The 23,560-nt window shown below is 43.0% G+C and overlaps 2 long non-coding RNA genes across 2 annotated transcripts; both read right to left on the minus strand.

The window, feature by feature from the left end:
- Positions 1–3,071: 3,071 nt before the first annotated feature.
- LOC139916170 (uncharacterized) lies at positions 3,072–7,942 on the minus strand. Its single transcript, XR_011784842.2, has 4 exons — positions 7,809–7,942; positions 5,962–6,107; positions 5,043–5,143; positions 3,072–4,205 (listed from the first exon to the last, which is right to left on the minus strand). It is a non-coding gene; the product is annotated as an uncharacterized LOC139916170 (long non-coding RNA).
- Positions 7,943–13,503: 5,561 nt separating this feature from the next.
- LOC144539616 (uncharacterized) lies at positions 13,504–17,985 on the minus strand. Its single transcript, XR_013505051.1, has 4 exons — positions 17,835–17,985; positions 16,027–16,172; positions 15,108–15,208; positions 13,504–14,634 (listed from the first exon to the last, which is right to left on the minus strand). It is a non-coding gene; the product is annotated as an uncharacterized LOC144539616 (long non-coding RNA).
- Positions 17,986–23,560: the final 5,575 nt, after the last annotated feature.

Consider the following 23,560-nt stretch of genomic DNA (forward strand, 5'->3'; position numbering starts at 1 on the left):
AGCTAACAAATAAAGAATACGAGCACGGGGAACTGGAAGTGACCGGCGTGGGTTACTGTGTGTTCAGCTCCCATACCCAGACCAAATCACTCTAGCAAACACCCGTGCTGCAAAACAAAAAGGAACTAGGGGGGAAAACGAGCCAGAGCTTTAAAAAGCTCCCAAGAGCAAAACGCCTTCAATTTTCTTTTGTCAAAAGTAGATTTGGGAGAAGGTTTCGTGAGTTATGTTGAATTTTGTTGCTTTGTTTTGCACTAGTACTTGTCACTTGGTTTCTTCATTATGGTTTTCGTATTTCGGTTGATTTTTGCAAACTAGTGCAAAGGCTTTCACCCTTAGGAGCTTCTTTAATCTCCGGCTCGTTTTCCCCCTTAGATCTTTTTTTTGTAGCGCAGGTGTTTACCCCAAGCCGGGTCGTAACACATTGGCATTATTTTCTTTGTGCCGTTTTCTCAAGAGTATGATTATTTCATGATCTTAAGAAAAGAAAAAATAACGATAATGCTAGCTAGCCATTAACAAGCTGGCAGTTAGCAATTAGCAAACCGAGTGTTAAACCTGTACAAGTAAACCAGCTGACGTCACGGAGTGACCAGCGGGCATTTTATAACAGGAGTGCATAAAAATGATCCGGGGGGGCCCTCGCGGTCAGCTCGCACTGTGCGGAGGTGTACCTTCACCTCCTGAGTACCTTGACCTCAAGCTTGTTTTTAGTAAGTCCAGAGCCACCGGGTTACCGACTCACCGCCCTTATGATTGTGGCATTGAGCTACTGCCTGGCACTGCCCCACCCAAGGGGCGTGTTTACTCCCTGTCCGGTCCCAAAACAGCAGCCATAGATAAGTACATTTCGGAGGCTCTGGCCGGTGGCATCATCCGACCGTCTTTCTCTCCTGCTGCCGCTGGCTTCTTTTTTGTGGACAAGAAGGACAAGTCTTTCCGCCTCTGCATTGACTACCGGGGACTGAACAACATCACCGTTAAGAACCGGTATCCACTACCTCTCATCTCTTCTGCCTTCGAGCTCCTGTAGGGGGCCAACATCTTCACCAAGCTCGACCCCCGCAACGCCTACCACCTTGGGCGAATCCGGGAGGGCGACGAATGGAAGACGGCATTCAACACCCCCAACGGACACTACGAGTACCTGGTAATGCCCTTCGGTCTCACCAATGCCCCAGCAGTTTTCCAGGCTCTCGTGAACGATGTGTTGAGAGACTTTGTCAATCGCTTCTTGTTTGTCTATCTAGACGATATTCTGGGTTTTTTTTGTTTTGTTTTTTTCCACAGACGGAACAGAAACATGTTTGCCACGTCCGCAAGGTCCTCGAGCGTCTCCTGGAAAACCAGCTCTACGTCAAGGCAGAGAAGTGCGAGTTCCACCGCACCACCGTATCTTTCCTGGGGTTCGTTGTTGAGCCTGGAAGCATCCAGATGGAAGAGTCCAAGGTGCAGGCAGTGCTCAATTGGCCACAACCCACTTCCCGCAAAGAGCTTCAAAGTTTTTTGGGGTTCGCCAATTTCTACCGCCGCTTCATCAGGAACTACAGTCAAGTAGCTGCTCCCCTCACAGCACTTACTTCCACCAAGACTCAGTTCAATTGGTCTCCTGCTGCTTTCACTAGCCTCAGACGTCGTTTCACCTCTGCTCCTATCCTGACCCTGCCAGATCCCACTCTACAGTTTGTGGTGGAGGTCGACGCTTCGGACGTGGGCGTTGGCGCCATCCTTTCCCAGCGCTGTCCCTCTGACAATAAGCTCCATCCCTGTGCCTTGTTCTCTCATCGCCTCAACCCCACTGAGAGGAACTATGACATCGGCAACTGGGAGCTCCTAGCAGTTCGGCTAGCCCTGAAGGAGTGGAGACACTGGAGGGTGCTGAGCAGCCGTTTATTGTCTAGGACCGACCAGAAGAACCTGGAGTGCATTACAGTTTTTCTCGATCGCTTACACACTATAACTGGGCCTATTAACTAAACATCCCAAACCATGATGCCATCTACCAAAAGACAGACCCATTTCCCAAAACTATAAACACTATTCCCCTGTTTCCACACATGATTAAGATTTGTTGAACTTTTTGTGAAAAACTCTACACACAAATCCCTTCATATATCACTGGCTGCACCATGTGCTCATTTAGAAAGCACTGGCATTCAATATCATTAACTCAAGTCATCACAGCTTGAACCCAATGACAGTAAGACGGCCATGCGTCTCAACTCCCGTCAGGCTTGCTGGGCTCTGTTCTTTGGCTGGTTTAACTTTGTTCTTGGAGCCGGGTCGGTAGGAAAGAATGGTAAACAAAGATGCTCTGACTCTCCTTCCTCTCCAGAACCCATCCTGCCCGCTGAGTGTGTCATCGCTGCAGTCCAGTGGGGAATTGAGAGAGTGGTTCATTCCGCTCAAGAGCAGGAGTACTGTCACGACTCGAGCTGGTTGATCATCCTGATCAGCTCTGCTCCAGTCCTGGTTTTCACCTCACCAGTTCCTGTCTCAGCTCATCTGCCAGTTAGTCTTGCAATCTGGCACAGACTGAAGGGAGAGTGGGTAATATATAGGATATTACCCACTCTCCCTTCAGTCTCTGTCAGATTGTCCTAGCTTCTATCTAGTTCGTTCCCGCCTTACCTGTTTTGCTCTGCCTGTACATATTATCTGCCTGGTTCTGACCCTGCCTGATCTTTGGACTACCTGATTGCCTACTCCTACTGGTACTGTGCCTTGTGACCACCCGTGTATGACCTGTGCCTGCCTACGACCCTGTACCTGCCTATTCCTTCAGTAAAGACGTTTTGAACTGTATTCCCCGTCTGCGTGTCTGCATTTGAGCCCTGGGTACGGATCCTGACAATCACTCTAACAAAGCTTATATAGCCTATATACAGTATATATGGCTTTGAGCTCTGCTTCATCATGCTCTAAGCGTAAACTACAGCGCAGTGTGCAGAGAAAATCATTGACTGCCAGCCCTCCCTCCCCTCTTCCCCTCCTAGATCTGATGATGGTACAACTATATTCCTGTAAAAGCATTTGGACATCATCAGGTAGAAAACTCCTAATGGATATACACCTGGTTAATGAAAAGGGAGTATCAGGTTTATTTTTTCCTGTAACATTACATTGTGTCAGCATAAAAATTACAACATTTGCTCTCTGGTAACTGAAAAAGACACATGAAATCTACAAGCTTTCCATTTCCACCACCAGCAATCCCCTCAAGACATGAAAAGGCAAACAATTTATACAAAAACAATTGTCCTCCTGCATTAAAGCTTTGTACAAACACATTTGAAATCACCTGTTCAGAACATTTTCACAAAAATTCAGTAATCTTCCATTTTCATGCCGTACAACTCCTCTTTGACGGGTATAAATGTTAGTTTTTCTAGACACTGTGGGAAGGTACATCAGTTATAAGGTGCACAACAAGTTAAATGTAGCTGCTTTCAGTAGGAAGAGTTTTCAACAATTACAAAATACTATTTAAGAACAGGTAGAAGAAATCATTTGTGAATGTGATACAATATGTGAAAAATAAACATTTGGTGATATAATACAAAAATATTCTGCTATTTCTGCCCAACTGCAAAAAATAACCTCTATACAGACAGTAACGAGAAAAGAAAGTATGTTTATAACAGAATCAGATGAGTCAAAACAGCAGTGATAGCTAGTAGCATGTTGCACAGCAATGCCAAAGGAAGTTAATAGTGTCTGCCTTACTGTATCAAACCTAGTAATAATCAAGTGAGTATAAAATAGCATGAGTGACAGAATATTCACAGCTTTATTCTCTGGGATTAAAAGACATACTTGTGTTCACAAATATCTCAACATTGAATAAAATGTTGATAGGACGGCGTGCACAATGTTGAAAACCTGTGAAAATATACTGTATGTTGGCAAATGAACGTTGAGACAAAGTCCTTAGTCGTCCATAGTCATTTTCCCCAACAATTACACAATGTAATATTAGTAAGAGACATTTCATTCTGATTCCCATCTAAGAGTTGGAAAGTAACAACCTCCTGACTGTTTGAACTGAGGATGACTTGGTCTTCATCATTGATGGAGAGATGTTTCTTGGGTTCGGCCACAGATTGCAAGCCACGGAACGTGCCGTTCCCTACGTTTTTCCATTCGAACAGATAATGCGGTTTCTCTTCATCGCTGATTCCAGTTTTTCCAGTGACCTTAATGTACTGTGGACACACAAAACACATAATGATTGGATGAAACAGCTTTTAATTTTGAAAAAGTAAAATATTGTAACGTGGATTGGTGTAGTTCTACAGTTCATTCGGCCATGTTAATGTTTCATGTATTTTGATAGGCTGCTGGGCATAGCGGAGACCCCTTTATATTTGTCCCTCTCCCCCTCCCCTTTGTTAGTTGTCTACTGTCTGCCCTGTGTACTAGATGTCGAGCTCCCGTCTCCGTCTGCGCCCGGTTGTAGCAGTAAGACAAGCCTGACCATTTCCATCTGTAATCATCATCATTGAGGTAACTCTCTAACTGTAAAAGATTGCCAAGTAAAGCCTGTCGGAACATAACAGCTCCCCCCTTGTTGTGGCATGTGCCTCGCCTCCATTGATTCCTGCTGTACAACAGCTAGCCACAACATAACCACGACAATATTACATGTTAAGATATAAACCAGTTCTCAGCTACTGAGCAGTGTTTCAGTGCAACCTCTTGATTTTACCATTTCTTCACAAAATAAGTTTTTCATATCATCGCTTGGTTTGTGTCATCACCGTCAGACGTGTTATTTCGGGGGGGTTTTAACATCTGAAGGGCCTTCAGATGATCACCTCCGATGAGTTTTAACATTCAAATTGTATTAACTTTCAACAAGAAACATTCGACGTGAAATAACAAAAACTGCTGTATTTGCATAGGCTTTGAATTTAGTATCCATGTCACAGGAAGGAATTTCACAGATTTGTTTTTCCAGTTTCTAATGCTTTATTTTGACCTCCACATTGTTCCCACTGAAGAAGAATTAAACAGTTGCTTTAATAAAGGTTCATATTTACCTGCACTGGACCATCTGGTTTGCAGCAGACAAAGCAAGATTCGCTGAAACTGAAAGCAAATTTTGAAGCTCCATCTTTCATAGTCCATCTGTGCACAGTCACTGTAAAAGAGAGAAGTAAGTTTAGTTTATGTGTGAATGACTGAATGTGGCACAATATTATATTTCCCTTTAAAATCAGAGATTGCTCCTCACTGCATGGAGTGCTACAGTATCTAAGGACATACATGGCATTCAGGATATTTTTATTTATTCATGGACGGGTTTGGTGTGGAGCGTCACGTCGCCCTTCATACTGAACAAAGTGGTTTTTGGTGACATCATCAGGTGACAGTGGGTGGATTAAAGTGACACACATCCACCTCTTCCACTCATGCTGGACAAGGATTCAGCTGCAAAACTCAAAAGTCGGTCTCGCTCCACCGTGTTTTTACTGCGGTGGAGTGAGAACGATGTGCAGACCGACTTTGAGTTTTGCCGTTATAAGATGACAACCCATAAGACATTTCTGTGCATGAGACTGGATGCGGAAAACACTAGAATGAAACACAGACTCTTATAACATCATTTTAGGGTCATTTTTTGATTGACGCTCTTGTTAATTGGCCATTAGGTTACTAACACCAAGAGAGACAAGTCTTGACTGTCGATCAAACTGGCACAGCACCTGTGGCCAATGCTACCAATGCCACATTCAAATTTGCAACCATATCCAATTATAGAAATTTAACATTTTATTAAAAAAATATTATATATTATATTATTATTATTATTATATTATATTGGTTAAAATAATACAAAAAACCTACCCGCACAGTGGGTAACCAACAATTTACCCACATTTGGTGGGTGGCGGGTGTTAATTTCAGAGCCCGATCGCAAACTATAGGCATGTACCACCGAAGAAGAAGTTATTATACCTGCTTTTTTATTTTCCACTTGGACATCTCTGACTTGCAACTGCTCGTCCCAGACTGCCATGAGTTTCCCCTCTTTAGTCTTCAGATAGCCCTTTACCCCGCAGCTCATGATGTTTCCTCAGTGACTGTCGGAGGCTGCCAGCTGTCTGAGATCAAGATGCCATTGTTAGATTAGGAGAAGGAATGTAAAACCTTGAATCATGTGATACCTTTAATACTAAATATCTTAGGTGTCTCAGGAGCATAACCGGTTCTCCCTATAGGATTAATAGGCAAATGCCTAGGGCCTCAAGCATCCTTTAATGTATTTTTTGTACTTTTAAAAATATATATATATATCTTATCTTTTTGGATACATTCGTGCCAGTGATCATAAAACCAATCAAAAGCACTGATTTGGGGGAGGCCCACCCCCAGAAAAAGATGGATCTTATTGGCTGAGGCCCCCTTGAAAGTCTTCATTTTCTGCTCATGTCCACACAAGTAGAGAGAGCCACATTCACCTTTGTATTTGTTACATTTTATTTTGATATGTGCCGTATCTTATAACAGGTAACAAACATACAATGCTTACAACACTACATTTTTATTCAGTCTTTATTGCTTGATGGTGGGTAGGATTTGTCTCCACAGAACATTTTGCCTAGGGCCTCCAGCGGTTTAGAGCCGGCCCTGCTCAGGAGGAAGATGGGACTCTGGGAAAGTATCGGTCCCTTCTTAATATTTCATTTTTTTCTTAGCATTAGCATTGCATCTGGGGGGTTAAAGTTTGGGGCTTGTTTGTTGAATTAAGTTAGAAGAACCTTGAATGATCCCTGTGGGGAAACTGGGCAGATGGTCAGGTGACCATGCAGTGTCGAGCTTCAGGATATTATAAAGCCAATCAGATAGTTTGTTCTGCACCAGGTGAGTCTGGGCTGGATATTTTTTCATCACAGAATAACAAAATAAAAATAAAAGCAAACATAGTAAACTATGGCGCTGAATGTAATTCAAGGCAATCATTTTGTACCATTTTTAGATTGAAAGGGGGCGGGGTCAGGGATTCCTTATTTATATCATGCTTGACTGAACTAAGAATAAATCACTCTGATCCGGAGAGTAGGTTAATATTTCCAGGCAGCTCCCATGGGTGCCCGGTCACCCTTTCTCTCACATCACAGAATAGAGACAGGACAAACTCACTGTTATGACTGTTATGTCAGAGGAAAAGTAGCCTGTTGGCCTACTTATTGACATAAATTACCGTTTAAGTTAAATGAATATATGTTTTGCCATCACTCTGTGTCCGTGCATGGGTTAAATGATCTGCAGCTGGGACAGAACCAAGAGAAGCTTGGTTAATAATAACTGTTGTAAATAATAACTAAATAGCCATTGCTGCCAAAACCGTATAGCTGTTGCTGTGTCACAGCTATGAGGTAGAAGTTATATAGCCTGATTTCCAACCATTTTTTAACCTACTGTATTATTTTTACCTGATTTTATGAAGAAACTGTTAATCGTCGACAACAGTTATAAAGCAGGTGGCAGCGACTGACACTGAACCACAGCTACAAACTAGATTTATAATTTGTAAACAACTGCCCCAGTTTTGTTTTTTGTTTTATAAAACTAAGCTGCAGGATATAGACGGCTATGCAGGTCGTGCACGAACCTCAAGTCCCTGTAGCAATATTATAGTGTTAATCTACCCAAAAAAAGATAAAATAATACCATTAAGTACGCTATTGAGTACCACAGATACACTATAAGTTCCTGCAGGAATATTATAGGAATATTATACTTATTTGTCTTTCAGTCGGCATGCAAAATAAATCGATACAACTGTAAAGCATTTCTCTTACCTTCTCTGATGGACCGTGTCGCTTCTGTTCTCAGGTTGGTTAAACCCCAGAATTAGACGCTGTCGGTGTCCCGGTCAGTTACTCTGTTGCTGTCAGAATAGTTTCCAGTCGAGCCTTCTGCACCAATAAATAGCATCGATCCAGCCACTGACTCAGTCTGTAGGCGTCGTCTGTCTCTGCAAGGAGAGGCGACTTGGATGCACAGAGCAAGACACATAAAACAGCACCAAAGGAAAAAAAAAAAAAAAGAAAGAAACGAGTAATTTTATGATGATCTGCAGTAACAGATTAAGACACTGGGTAGCGCTCCTCGTTTTTACTGGGACTGGGTTACAGCGGCAGGTGGAGTACTATCTATCTCCTGACGAGTAGCTTGTCTCTTCAGTAACGATTTGGTACATGTTAAACTATATTAATCTACATGTATGTTGAGAGATCATAGTGCCAGAGACCAGGCATTGTATGGTTGACAAGTATAGGTGAATAAAGTGGTACATGTGTGAAATCCCAATACTGACTGACAATTCTGGCTCTGTCATGCTATCTTGGAGCAGCCTACTTCCCTAAAGCTAATGTAAGCTAAGACACTACAAAGCGCGTTACAAGTTCCCAATCTTCCCATGGAGAAAAACCCCTCCAGCAGGTTATACCATTTTTCTTGTGGCTGTTTTGAAATGTGTGTACAGCGGTGCATGGTGTAAACTGGCTTTTTTTCTGAATGCATGAATTGGAATTACACTTCTTGATTACTGGAGAGATTCCTTTAATTTGGTTAAAAAAAAAAAAAAAGCTATAGGCTCTTCAGAGGGCCGGATCATGGTCCCGCAAGGCCCAAGGCTGGATTATGGACCGGGCCAGTGGGGCCAGTGCCCCGGGGCCTCGGACTGCCAGGGGCCTCCGAAGCCTCGGGCCCTGCGGCCCGATACTGCCAAAGGATGTTGAGGGCCCTCGGCACATACAGCGCAAGCTGACCACTAGGGCCCTCCGACACCTCGGCACATACTGTAGCCTACATAACGTTACTCTTTGCCGGAGATCAAGCAGAATTGAATGATATATGATAAATGGGGGTGTGTGTCTTCATAGTGCAAGGCAACGAGACAAAGAATAGAAATAAAAAGGTATGGAGTCTTCATTTGTTATTTTGGATCATTTTTATGCACTATTATAAAATGCCCGCTGGTCACTCCATGACATCAGCTGGTTTGCTCCTATAAATAAAAATGATGCTTAAAAATGACACAATAGGCAGACATAGAAGGTTTAACACTCGGTTTTTCTAATTGCCAGGTTGCTAATAGCTAGCTAGCATTATCGTTATTTTTATAATGCTAATAGTTCATTGTCACTTATGTCTATAGAATCAGACCTTGTCAGACAGCTAGCCTTTGATGAACTAGTGGATGATTTTGCGAGGAGGAAGGTAAGAATGACACCCATATAGGAAAGCCTGGCCAGAAAAGGTCAATATGTAGCAAGAGGTGGGACTCTCCCTTCCTATTTCTCATAAGGAAAAAACAGGGGCAGAGGGGGGGGGGGCCTTGCGGGACCGTGATCCGGCCCTGGCGAGGCCCCATGGGCACATGTCTTGGAGGCCCCGTTAAACAATAAGGGCGCTTCAGCTTAAAGAAATTAGGAAATGTATGTTTTGGTATGAGGGGCAACACAATGGCACAGTGGTTAGAGCTGCTGCCTCGCAGCAAGGAAATTGATCAAGCTAAATTTAGTGGAAGTGTGAATATGAGAGTGAGTGGGAGCGTGAATGTGAGAGTGACGTCTGATCTACCACTATTATATATTAGTGTTTTATGTGGTACTATAAATAGTATTAAATATATTGTGGTATTATTATTTGAATAAATAGATATTACATAATAATAACAACAGCCTTCGAAAGACTGTTGTTAGAAAATATAGTCTACTTATAACTGAAGGCAGCTTTGAGTAGATATTAATAAAATCTTTTTTTTAAAAAAGCCTTTAAAAAGGCTGTTAGAAATTAGCCCTTCGGAAGGATTTTTGAAATAGTCTTTAAGAAAAGGAAAAAGATTTTAGAAAAAGATGAAGAAAAGTATCTGAATTTATCACTGTGACATACCAAGCAAGCAAAACTGCATCTGTCTGTGACTTTTGTAACCTGGAAATGTCTTACGTATATACTCGCCTGACATCGAGAGAATTCCGTTGCTTGAAATTCAAAAGATAACTTTTTTTTCATTGGCTGAGACCATGCACATAGGCCACACCCCGTCGATGGGGAGAAAAAAATACATTTACTTCAAAGGAAGCCATTTTATTACTTATATTTATTTTTATTCCCTTTATTTAATCTTGCCTTTTGTATTTTTGTTATGCTCTATCAGGTGTATATTAAAAAAAATATGGGTCCACAATCATAATCAGATGTACCAATTTTACATATTTATTCAGTAAACAACAATACTAAATAATAGCCAAATGGCTAAACAGTGTGCTAGCAAGCTAGTGTGGAGTAACAACACCACAATCTCCATAAGCACACTTTGGATCTGTGTACATTTTGGCCATTTGACTTTGAATAAAAGCCATGCTGAATGGTTAAAATGTACATTGATCTGTTAGCATTATATCTGAAAATCCATTCTTCCAGAAAAACTGTATACATTTCAAGATTTGATTACTACAGAGGCCGAGATGAGGAGACGTGCATTATGTTACGATCCGGCTCATGGGTCGCAACGTGATAAGTTCTGTGGTGTAGGGTTGGCTATTAAATAAAACGAAAAGCGCAACCGAAGCTAACAAATAAAGAATACGAGCACGGGGAACTGGAAGTGACCGGCGTGGGTTACTGTGTGTTCAGCTCCCATACCCAGACCAAATCACTCTAGCAAACACCCGTGCTGCAAAACAAAAAGGAACTAGGGGGGAAAACGAGCCAGAGCTTTAAAAAGCTCCCAAGAGCAAAACGCCTTCAATTTTCTTTTGTCAAAAGTAGATTTGGGAGAAGGTTTCGTGAGTTATGTTGAATTTTGTTGCTTTGTTTTGCACTAGTACTTGTCACTTGGTTTCTTCATTATGGTTTTCGTATTTCGGTTGATTTTTGCAAACTAGTGCAAAGGCTTTCACCCTTAGGAGCTTCTTTAATCTCCGGCTCGTTTTCCCCCTTAGATCTTTTTTTTGTAGCGCAGGTGTTTACCCCAAGCCGGGTCGTAACACATTGGCATTATTTTCTTTGTGCCGTTTTCTCAAGAGTATGATTATTTCATGATCTTAAGAAAAGAAAAAATAACGATAATGCTAGCTAGCCATTAACAAGCTGGCAGTTAGCAATTAGCAAACCGAGTGTTAAACCTGTACAAGTAAACCAGCTGACGTCACGGAGTGACCAGCGGGCATTTTATAACAGGAGTGCATAAAAATGATCCGGGGGGGCCCTCGCGGTCAGCTCGCACTGTGCGGAGGTGTACCTTCACCTCCTGAGTACCTTGACCTCAAGCTTGTTTTTAGTAAGTCCAGAGCCACCGGGTTACCGACTCACCGCCCTTATGATTGTGGCATTGAGCTACTGCCTGGCACTGCCCCACCCAAGGGGCGTGTTTACTCCCTGTCCGGTCCCAAAACAGCAGCCATAGATAAGTACATTTCGGAGGCTCTGGCCGGTGGCATCATCCGACCGTCTTCCTCTCCTGCTGCCGCTGGCTTCTTTTTTGTGGACAAGAAGGACAAGTCTTTCCACCTCTGCATTGACTACCGGGGACTGAACAACATCACCGTTAAGAACCGGTATCCACTACCTCTCATCTCTTCTGCCTTCGAGCTCCTGTAGGGGGCCAACATCTTCACCAAGCTCGACCCCCGCAACGCCTACCACCTTGGGCGAATCCGGGAGGGCGACGAATGGAAGACGGCATTCAACACCCCCAACGGACACTACGAGTACCTGGTAATGCCACGTCCGCAAGGTCCTCGAGCGTCTCCTGGAAAACCAGCTCTACGTCAAGGCAGAGAAGTGCGAGTTCCACCACACCACCGTATCTTTCCTGGGGTTCGTTGTTGAGCCTGGAAGCATCCAGATGGAAGAGTCCAAGGTGCAGGCAGTGCTCAATTGGCCACAGCCCACTTCCCGCAAAGAGCTTCAAAGTTTTTTGGGGTTCGCCAATTTCTACCGCCGCTTCATCAGGAACTACAGTCAAGTAGCTGCTCCCCTCACAGCACTTACTTCCACCAAGACTCAGTTCAATTGGTCTCCTGCTGCTTTCACTAGCCTCAGACATCGTTTCACCTCTGCTCCTATCCTGACCCTGCCAGATCCCACTCTACAGTTTGTGGTGGAGGTCGACGCTTCGGACGTGGGCGTTGGCGCCATCCTTTCCCAGCGCTGTCCCTCTGACAATAAGCTCCATCCCTGTGCCTTGTTCTCTCATCGCCTCAACCCCACTGAGAGGAACTATGACATCGGCAACTGGGAGCTCCTAGCAGTTCGGCTAGCCCTGAAGGAGTGGAGACACTGGAGGGTGCTGAGCAGCCGTTTATTGTCTAGGACCGACCAGAAGAACCTGGAGTGCATTACAGTTTTTCTCGATCGCTTACACACTATAACTGGGCCTATTAACTAAACATCCCAAACCATGATGCCATCTACCAAAAGACAGACCCATTTCCCAAAACTATAAACACTATTCCCCTGTTTCCACACATGATTAAGATTTGTTGAACTTTTTGTGAAAAACTCTACACACAAATCCCTTCATATATCACTGGCTGCACCATGTGCTCATTTAGAAAGCACTGGCATTCAATATCATTAACTCAAGTCATCACAGCTTGAACCCAATGACAGTAAGACGGCCATGCGTCTCAACTCCCGTCAGGCTTGCTGGGCTCTGTTCTTTGGCTGGTTTAACTTTGTTCTTGGAGCCGGGTCGGTAGGAAAGAATGGTAAACAAAGATGCTCTGACTCTCCTTCCTCTCCAGAACCCATCCTGCCCGCTGAGTGTGTCATCGCTGCAGTCCAGTGGGGAATTGAGAGAGTGGTTCATTCCGCTCAAGAGCAGGAGTACTGTCACGACTCGAGCTGGTTGATCATCCTGATCAGCTCTGCTCCAGTCCTGGTTTTCACCTCACCAGTTCCTGTCTCAGCTCATCTGCCAGTTAGTCTTGCAATCTGGCACAGACTGAAGGGAGAGTGGGTAATATATAGGATATTACCCACTCTCCCTTCAGTCTCTGTCAGATTGTCCTAGCTTCTATCTAGTTCGTTCCCGCCTTACCTGTTTTGCTCTGCCTGTACATATTATCTGCCTGGTTCTGACCCTGCCTGATCTTTGGACTACCTGATTGCCTACTCCTACTGGTACTGTGCCTTGTGACCACCCGTGTATGACCTGTGCCTGCCTACGACCCTGTACCTGCCTATTCCTTCAGTAAAGACGTTTTGAACTGTATTCCCCGTCTGCGTGTCTGCATTTGAGCCCTGGGTACGGATCCTGACAATCACTCTAACAAAGCTTATATAGCCTATATACAGTATATATGGCTTTGAGCTCTGCTTCATCATGCTCTAAGCGTAAACTACAGCGCAGTGTGCAGAGAAAATCATTGACTGCCAGCCCTCCCTCCCCTCTTCCCCTCCTAGATCTGATGATGGTACAACTATATTCCTGTAAAAGCATTTGGACATCATCAGGTAGAAAACTCCTAATGGATATACACCTGGTTAATGAAAAGGGAGTATCAGGTTTATTTTTTCCTGTAACATTACATTGTGTCAGCATAAAAATTACAACATTTGCTCTCTGGTAACTGAAAAAGACACATGAAATCTACAAGCTTTCCATTTCCACCACCAGCAATCCCCTCAAGACATGAAAAGGCAAACAATTTATACAAAAACAATTGTCCTCCTGCATTAAAGCTTTGTACAAACACATTTGAAATCACCTGTTCAGAACATTTTCACAAAAATTCAGTAATCTTCCATTTTCATGCCGTACAACTCCTCTTTGACGGGTATAAATGTTAGTTTTTCTAGACACTGTGGGAAGGTACATCAGTTATAAGGTGCACAACAAGTTAAATGTAGCTGCTTTCAGTAGGAAGAGTTTTCAACAATTACAAAATACTATTTAAGAACAGGTAGAAGAAATCATTTGTGAATGTGATACAATATGTGAAAAATAAACATTTGGTGATATAATACAAAAATATTCTGCTATTTCTGCCCAACTGCAAAAAATAACCTCTATACAGACAGTAACGAGAAAAGAAAGTATGTTTATAACAGAATCAGATGAGTCAAAACAGCAGTGATAGCTAGTAGCATGTTGCACAGCAATGCCAAAGGAAGTTAATAGTGTCTGCCTTACTGTATCAAACCTAGTAATAATCAAGTGAGTATAAAATAGCATGAGTGACAGAATATTCACAGCTTTATTCTCTGGGATTAAAAGACATACTTGTGTTCACAAATATCTCAACATTGAATAAAATGTTGATAGGACGGCGTGCACAATGTTGAAAACCTGTGAAAATATACTGTATGTTGGCAAATGAACGTTGAGACAAAGTCCTTAGTCGTCCATAGTCATTTTCCCCAACAATTACACAATGTAATATCAGTAAGAAACATTTCATTCTGATTCCCATCTAAGAGTTGGAAAGTAACAACCTCCTGACTGTTTGAACTGAGGATGACTTGGTCTTCATCATTGATGGAGAGATGTTTCTTGGGTTCGGCCACAGATTGCAAGCCACGGAACGTGCCGTTCCCTACGTTTTTCCATTCGAACAGATAATGCGGTTTCTCTTCATCGCTGATTCCAGTTTTTCCAGTGACCTTAATGTACTGTGGACACACAAAACACATAATGATTGGATGAAACAGCTTTTAATTTTGAAAAAGTTAAATATTGTAACGTGGATTGGTGTAGTTCTACAGTTCATTCGGCCATGTTAATGTTTCATGTATTTTGATAGGCTGCTGGGCATAGCGGAGACCCCTTTATATTTGTCCCTCTCCCCCTCCCCTTTGTTAGTTGTCTACTGTCTGCCCTGTGTACTGGTTTAACATCTGAAGGGCCTTCAGATGATCACCTCCGATGAGTTTTAACATTCAAATTGTATTAACTTTCAACAAGAAACATTCGACGTGAAATAACAAAAACTGCTGTATTTGCATAGGCTTTGAATTTAGTATCCATGTCACAGGAAGGAATTTCACAGATTTGTTTTTCCAGTTTCTAATGCCTTATTCTGACCTCCACATTGTTCCCACTGAAGAAGAATTAAACAGTTGCTTTAATAAAGGTTCATATTTACCTGCACTGGACCATCTGGTTTGCAGCAGACAAAGCAAGATTCGCTGAAACTGAAAGCAAATTTTGAAGCTCCATCTTTCATAGTCCATCTGTGCACAGTCACTGTAAAAGAGAGAAGTAAGTTTAGTTTATGTGTGAATGACTGAATGTGGCACAATATTATATTTCCCTTTAAAATCAGAGATTGCTCCTCACTGCATGGAGTGCTACAGTATCTAAGGACATACATGGCATTCAGGATATTTTTATTTATTCATGGACGGGTTTGGTGTGGAGCGTCACGTCGCCCTTCATACTGAACAAAGTGGTTTTTGGTGACATCATCAGGTGACAGTGGGTGGATTAAAGTGACACACATCCACCTCTTCCACTCATGCTGGACAAGGATTCAGCTGCAAAACTCAAAAGTCGGTCTCGCTCCACCGTGTTTGTACTGCGGTGGAGTGAGAACGATGTGCAGACCGACTTTGAGTTTTGCCGTTATAAGATGACAACCCATAAGACATTTCTGTGCATGAGACTGGATGCGGAAAACACTAGAATGAAACACAGACTCTTATAACATCATTTTAGGGTCATTTTTTGATTGACGCTCTTGTTAATTGGCCATTAGGTTACTAACACCAAGAGAGACAAGTCTTGACTGTCGATCAAACTGGCACAGCACCTGTGGCCAATGGTACCAATGCCACATTCAAATTTGCAACCATATCCAATTATAGAAATTTAACATTTTATTAAAAAAATATTATATATTATATTATTATTATTATTATATTATATTGGTTAAAATAATACAAAAAACCTACCCGCACAGTGGGTAACCAACAATTTACCCACATTTGGTGGGTGGCTGGTGTTAATTTCAGAGCCCGATCGCAAACTATAGGCATGTACCACCGAAGAAGAAGTTATTATACCTGCTTTTTTATTTTCCACTTGGACATCTCTGACTTGCAACTGCTCGTCCCAGACTGCCATGAGTTTCCCCTCTTTAGTCTTCAGATAGCCCTTTACCCCGCAGCTCATGATGTTTCCTCAGTGACTGTCGGAGGCTGCCAGCTGTCTGAGATCAAGATGCCATTGTTAGATTAGGAGAAGGAATGTAAAACCTTGAATCATGTGATACCTTTAATACTAAATATCTTAGGTGTCTCAGGAGCATAACCGGTTCTCCCTATAGGATTAATAGGCAAATGCCTAGGGCCTCCAGCATCCTTTAATGTATTTTTTGTACTTTTAAAAATATATATATATATCTTATCTTTTTGGATACATTCGTGCCAGTGATCATAAAACCAATCAAAAGCACTGATTTGGGGGAGGCCCACCCCCAGAAAAAGATGGATCTTATTGGCTGAGGCCCCCTTGAAAGTCTTCATTTTCTGCTCATGTCCACACAAGTAGAGAGAGCCACATTCACCTTTGTATTTGTTACATTTTATTTTGATATGTGCCGTATCTTATAACAGGTAACAAACATACAATGCTTACAACACTACATTTTTATTCAGTCTTTATTGCTTGATGGTGGGTAGGATTTGTCTCCACAGAACATTTTGCCTAGGGCCTCCAGTGGTTTAGAGCCGGCCCTGCTCAGGAGGAAGATGGGACTCTGGGAAAGTATCGGTCCCTTCTTAATACTGAAAAAAACAGGGCTTGTTTGTTGAATTAAGTTAGAAGAACCTTGAATGATCCCTGTGGGGAAACTGGGCAGATGGTCAGGTGACCATGCAGTGTCTAGCTTCAGGATATTATAAAGCCAATCAGATAGTTTGTTCTGCACCAGGTGAGTCTGGGCTGGATATTTTTTCATCACAGAATAACAAAATAAAAATAAAAGCAAACATAGTAAACTATGGCGCTGAATGCAATTCAAGGCAATCATTTTGTACCATTTTTAGATTGAAAGGGGGCGGGGTCAGGGATTCCTTATTTATATCATGCTTGACTGAACTAAGAATAAATCACTCTGATCCGGAGAGTAGGTTAATATTTCCAGGCAGCTCCCATGGGTGCCCGGTCACCCTTTCTCTCACATCTCAGAATAGAGACAGGACAAACTCACTGTTATGACTGTTATGTCAGAGGAAAAGTAGCCTATTAGCCTACTTATTGACATAAATTACCGTTTAAGTTAAATGAATATATGTTTTGCCATCACTGTGTCCGTGCATGGGTTAAATGATCTGCAGCTGGGACAGAACCAAGAGAAGCTTGGTTAATAATAACTGTTGTAAATAATAACTAAATAGCCATTGCTGCCAAAACCGTATAGCTGTTGCTGTGTCACAGCTATGAGGTAGAAGTTATATAGCCTGATTTCCAATCATTTTTTAACCTACTGTATTATTTTTACCTGATTTTATGAAGAAACTGTTAATCGTCGACAACAGTTATAAAGCAGGTGGCAGCGACTGACACTGAACCACAGCTACAAACTAGATTTATAATTTGTAAACAACTGCCCCAGTTTTGTTTTTTGTTTTATAAAACTAAGCTGCAGGATATAGACGGCTATGCAGGTCGTGCACGAACCTCAAGTCCCTGTAGCAATATTATAGTGTTAATCTACCCAAAAAAAGATAAAATAATACCATTAAGTACGCTATTGAGTACCACAGTTACACTATAAGTTCCTGCAGGAATATTATAGGAATATTATACTTATTTGTCTTTCAGTCGGCATGCAAAATAAATCGATACAACTGTAAAGCATTTCTCTTACCTTCTCTGATGGACCGTGTCGCTTCTGTTCTCAGGTTGGTTAAACCCCAGAATTAGACGCTGTCGGTGTCCCGGTCAGTTACTCTGTTGCTGTCAGAATAGCTTCCAGTCGAGCCTTCTGCACCAATAAATAGTGCATCGATCCAGCCACTGACTCAGTCTGTAGGCGTCGTCTGTCTCTGCAAGGAGAGGCGACTTGGATGCACAGAGCAAGACACATAAAACAGCACCAAAGGAAAAAAAAAAAAAAAGAAAGAAACGAGTAATTTTATGATGATCTGCAGTAACAGATTAAGACACTGGGTAGCGCTCCTCGTTTTTACTGGGACTGGGTTACAGCCGCAGGTGGAGTACTATCTATCTCCTGACGAGTAGCTTGTCTCTTCAGTAACGATTTGGTACATGTTAAACTATATTAATCTACATGTATGTTGAGAGATCATAGTGCCAGAGACCAGGCATTGTATGGTTGACAAGTATAGGTGAATAAAGTGGTACATGTGTGAAATCCCAATACTGACTGACAATTCTGGCTCTGTCATGCTATCTAGGAGCAGCCTACTTCCCTAAAGCTAATGTAAGTTAAGACACTACAAAGCGCGTTACAAGTTCCCAATCTTCCCATGGAGAAAAACCCCTCCAGCAGGTTATACCATTTTTCTTGTGGCTGTTTTGAAATGTGTGTACAGCGGTGCATGGTGTAAACTGGCTTTTTTTCTGAATGCATGAATTGGAATTACACTTCTTGATTACTGGAGAGATTCCTTTAATTTGGTTAAAAAAAAAAAAAAAGCTATAGGCTCTTCAGAGGGCCGGATCATGGTCCCGCAAGGCCCAAGGCTGGATTATGGACCGGGCCAGTGGGGCCAGTGCCCCGGGGCCTCGGACTGCCAGGGGCCTCCGAAGCCTCGGGCCCCGCGGCCCGATACTGCCAAAGGATGTTGAACACCAGGGCCCTCGGCACATACAGCGCAAGCTGACCACTAGGGCCCTCCGACACCTCGGCACATACTGTAGCCTACATAACGTTACTCTTTGCCGGAGATCAAGCAGAATTGAATGATATATGATAAATGGGGGTGTGTGTCTTCATAGTGCAAGGCAACGAGACAAAGAATAGAAATAAAAAGGTATGGAGTCTTCATTTGTTATTTTGGATCATTTTTATGCACTATTATAAAATGCCCGCTGGTCACTCCATGACATCAGCTGGTTTGCTCCTATAAATAAAAATGATGCTTAAAAATGACACAATAGGCAGGCATAGAAGGTTTAACACTCGGTTTTTCTAATTGCCAGGTTGCTAATAGCTAGCTAGCATTATCGTTATTTTTATAATGCTAATAGTTCATTGTCACTTATGTCTATAGAATCAGACCTTGTCAGACAGCTAGCCTTTGATGAACTAGTGGATGATTTTGCAAGGAGGAAGGTAAGAATGACACCCACATAGGAAAGCCTGGCCAGAAAAGGTCAATATGTAGCAAGAGGTGGGACTCTCCCTTCCTATTTCTCATAAGGAAAAAACAGGGGCGGGGGGGGGGGGGGCCTTGCGGGACCGTGATCCAGCCCTGGCGAGGCCCCATGGGCACATGTCTTGGAGGCCCCGTTAAACAATAAGGGCGCTTCAGCTTAAAGAAATTAGGAAATGTATGTTTTGGTATGAGGGGCAACACAATGGCACAGTGGTTAGAGCTGCTGCCTCGCAGCAAGGAAATTGATCAAGCTAAATTTAGTGGAAGTGTGAATATGAGAGTGAGTGGGCGTGTGAAAGTGAGAGTGAGTGGGAACGTGAATGTGAGAGTGACGTCTGATCTACCACTATTATATATTAGTGTTTTATGTGGTACTATAAATAGTATTAAATATATTGTGGTATTATTATTTGAATAAATAGATATTACATAATAATAACAACAGCCTTCGAAAGACTGTTGTTAGAAAATATAGTCTACTTATAACTGAAGGCAGCTTTGAGTAGATATTAATAAAATCTTTAAAAAAAAAAAGCCTTTAAAAAGGCTGTTAGAAATTAGCCCTTCGGAAGGATTTTTGAAATAGTCTTTAAGAAAAGGAAAAAGATTTTAGAAAAAGATGAAGAAAAGTATCTGAATTTATCACTGTGACATACCAAGCGAGCAAAACTGCATCTGTCTGTGACTTTTGTAACCTGGAAATGTCTTACGTATATACCCGCCTGACATCGAGAGAATTCCGTTGCTTGAAATTCAAAAGATAACTTTTTTTTCATTGGCTGAGACCATGCACATAGGCCACACCCCGTCGATGGGGAGAAAAAAATACATTTACTTCAAAGGAAGCCATTTTATTACTTATATTTATTTTTATTCCCTTTATTTAATCTTGCCTTTTGTATTTTTGTTACGCTCTATCAGGTGTATATTAAAAAAAATATGGGTCCACAATCATAATCAGATGTACCAATTTTACATATTTATTCAGTAAACAACAATACTAAATAATAGCCAAATGGTTAAACAGTGTGCTAGCAAGCTAGTGTGGAGTAACAACACCACAATCTCCATAAGCACACTTTGGATCTGTGTACATTTTGGCCATTTGACTTTGAATAAAAGCCATACTGAATGGTTAAAATGTACATTGATCTGTTAGCATTATATCTGAAAATCCATTCTTCCAGAAAAACTGTATACATTTCAAGATTTGATTACTACAGAGGCCGAGATGAGGAGACGTGCATTATGTTACGATCCGGCTCATGGGTCGCAACGTGATAAGTTCTGTGGTGTAGGGTTGGCTATTAAATAAAACGAAAAGCGCAACCGAAGCTAACAAATAAAGAATACGAGCACGGGGAACTGGAAGTGACCGGCGTGGGTTACTGTGTGTTCAGCTCCCATACCCAGACCAAATCACTCTAGCAAACACCCGTGCTGCAAAACAAAAAGGAACTAGGGGGGAAAACGAGCCAGAGCTTTAAAAAGCTCCCAAGAGCAAAAAGCCTTCAATTTTCTTTTGTCAAAAGTAGATTTGGGAGAAGGTTTCGTGAGTTATGTTGAATTTTGTTGCTTTGTTTTGTACTAGTACTTGTCACTTGGTTTCTTCATTATGGTTTTCGTATTTCGGTTGATTTTTGCAAACTAGTGCAAAGGCTTTCACCCTTAGGAGCTTCTTTAATCTCCGGCTCGTTTTCCCACTTAGATCTTTTTTTTGTAGCGCGGGTGTTTACCCCAAGCCGGGTCGTAACACTTTGGCATTATTTTCTTTGTGCCGTTTTCTCAAGAGTATGATTATTTCATGATCTTAAGAAAAGAAAAAATAACGATAATGCTAGCTAGCCATTAACAAGCTGGCAGTTAGCAATTAGCAAACCGAGTGTTAAACCTGTACAAGTAAACCAGCTGACGTCACGGAGTGACCAGCGGGCATTTTATAACAGGAGTGCATAAAAATGATCCGGGGGGGCCCTCGCGGTCAGCTCGCACTGTGCGGAGGTGTACCTTGACCTCCTGAGTACCTTGACCTCAAGCTTGTTTTTAGTAAGTCCAGAGCCACCGGGTTACCGACTCACCGCCCTTATGACTGTGGCATTGAGCTACTGCCTGGCACTGCCCCACCCAAGGGGCGTGTTTACTCCCTGTCCGGTCCCAAAACAGCAGCCATAGATAAGTACATTTCGGAGGCTCTGGCCGGTGGCATCATCCGACCGTCTTTCTCTCCTGCTGCCGCTGGCTTCTTTTTTGTGGACAAGAAGGACAAGTCTTTCCACCTCTGCATTGACTACCGGGGACTGAACAACATCACCGTTAAGAACCGGTATCCACTACCTCTCATCTCTTCTGCCTTCGAGCTCCTGTAGGGGGCCAACATCTTCACCAAGCTCGACCCCCGCAACGCCTACCACCTTGGGCGAATCCGGGAGGGCGACGAATGGAAGACGGCATTCAACACCCCCAACGGACACTACGAGTACCTGGTAATGCCACGTCCGCAAGGTCCTCGAGCGTCTCCTGGAAAACCAGCTCTACGTCAAGGCAGAGAAGTGCGAGTTCCACCACACCACCGTATCTTTCCTGGGGTTCGTTGTTGAGCCTGGAAGCATCCAGATGGAAGAGTCCAAGGTGCAGGCAGTGCTCAATTGGCCACAACCCACTTCCCGCAAAGAGCTTCAAAGTTTTTTGGGGTTCGCCAATTTCTACCGCCGCTTCATCAGGAACTACAGTCAAGTAGCTGCTCCCCTCACAGCACTTACTTCCACCAAGACTCAGTTCAATTGGTCTCCTGCTGCTTTCACTAGCCTCAGACATCGTTTCACCTCTGCTCCTATCCTGACCCTGCCAGATCCCACTCTACAGTTTGTGGTGGAGGTCGACGCTTCGGACGTGGGCGTTGGCGCCATCCTTTCCCAGCGCTGTCCCTCTGACAATAAGCTCCATCCCTGTGCCTTGTTCTCTCATCGCCTCAACCCCACTGAGAGGAACTATGACATCGGCAACTGGGAGCTCCTAGCAGTTCGGCTAGCCCTGAAGGAGTGGAGACACTGGAGGGTGCTGAGCAGCCGTTTATTGTCTAGGACCGACCAGAAGAACCTGGAGTGCATTACAGTTTTTCTCGATCGCTTACACACTATAACTGGGCCTATTAACTAAACATCCCAAACCATGATGCCATCTACCAAAAGACAGACCCATTTCCCAAAACTATAAACACTATTCCCCTGTTTCCACACATGATTAAGATTTGTTGAACTTTTTGTGAAAAACTCTACACACAAATCCCTTCATATATCACTGGCTGCACCATGTGCTCATTTAGAAAGCACTGGCATTCAATATCATTAACTCAAGTCATCACAGCTTGAACCCAATGACAGTAAGACGGCCATGCGTCTCAACTCCCGTCAGGCTTGCTGGGCTCTGTTCTTTGGCTGGTTTAACTTTGTTCTTGGAGCCGGGTCGGTAGGAAAGAATGGTAAACAAAGATGCTCTGACTCTCCTTCCTCTCCAGAACCCATCCTGCCCGCTGAGTGTGTCATCGCTGCAGTCCAGTGGGGAATTGAGAGAGTGGTTCATTCCGCTCAAGAGCAGGAGTACTGTCACGACTCGAGCTGGTTGATCATCCTGATCAGCTCTGCTCCAGTCCTGGTTTTCACCTCACCAGTTCCTGTCTCAGCTCATCTGCCAGTTAGTCTTGCAATCTGGCACAGACTGAAGGGAGAGTGGGTAATATATAGGATATTACCCACTCTCCCTTCAGTCTCTGTCAGATTGTCCTAGCTTCTATGTAGTTCGTTCCCGCCTTACCTGTTTTGCTCTGCCTGTACATATTATCTGCCTGGTTCTGACCCTGCCTGATCTTTGGACTACCTGATTGCCTACTCCTACTGGTACTGTGCCTTGTGACCACCCGTGTATGACCTGTGCCTGCCTACGACCCTGTACCTGCCTATTCCTTCAGTAAAGACGTTTTGAACTGTATTCCCCGTCTGCGTGTCTGCATTTGAGCCCTGGGTACGGATCCTGACAATCACTCTAACAAAGCTTATATAGCCTATATACAGTATATATGGCTTTGAGCTCTGCTTCATCATGCTCTAAGCGTAAACTACAGCGCAGTGTGCAGAGAAAATCATTGACTGCCAGCCCTCCCTCCCCTCTTCCCCTCCTAGATCTGATGATGGTACAACTATATTCCTGTAAAAGCATTTGGACATCATCAGGTAGAAAACTCCTAATGGATATACAC

The sequence above is a fragment of the Centroberyx gerrardi genome, chromosome 8, assembly GCF_048128805.1.
Source record: "Centroberyx gerrardi isolate f3 chromosome 8, fCenGer3.hap1.cur.20231027, whole genome shotgun sequence".
Classification (NCBI taxonomy): domain Eukaryota; kingdom Metazoa; phylum Chordata; class Actinopteri; order Beryciformes; family Berycidae; genus Centroberyx; species Centroberyx gerrardi.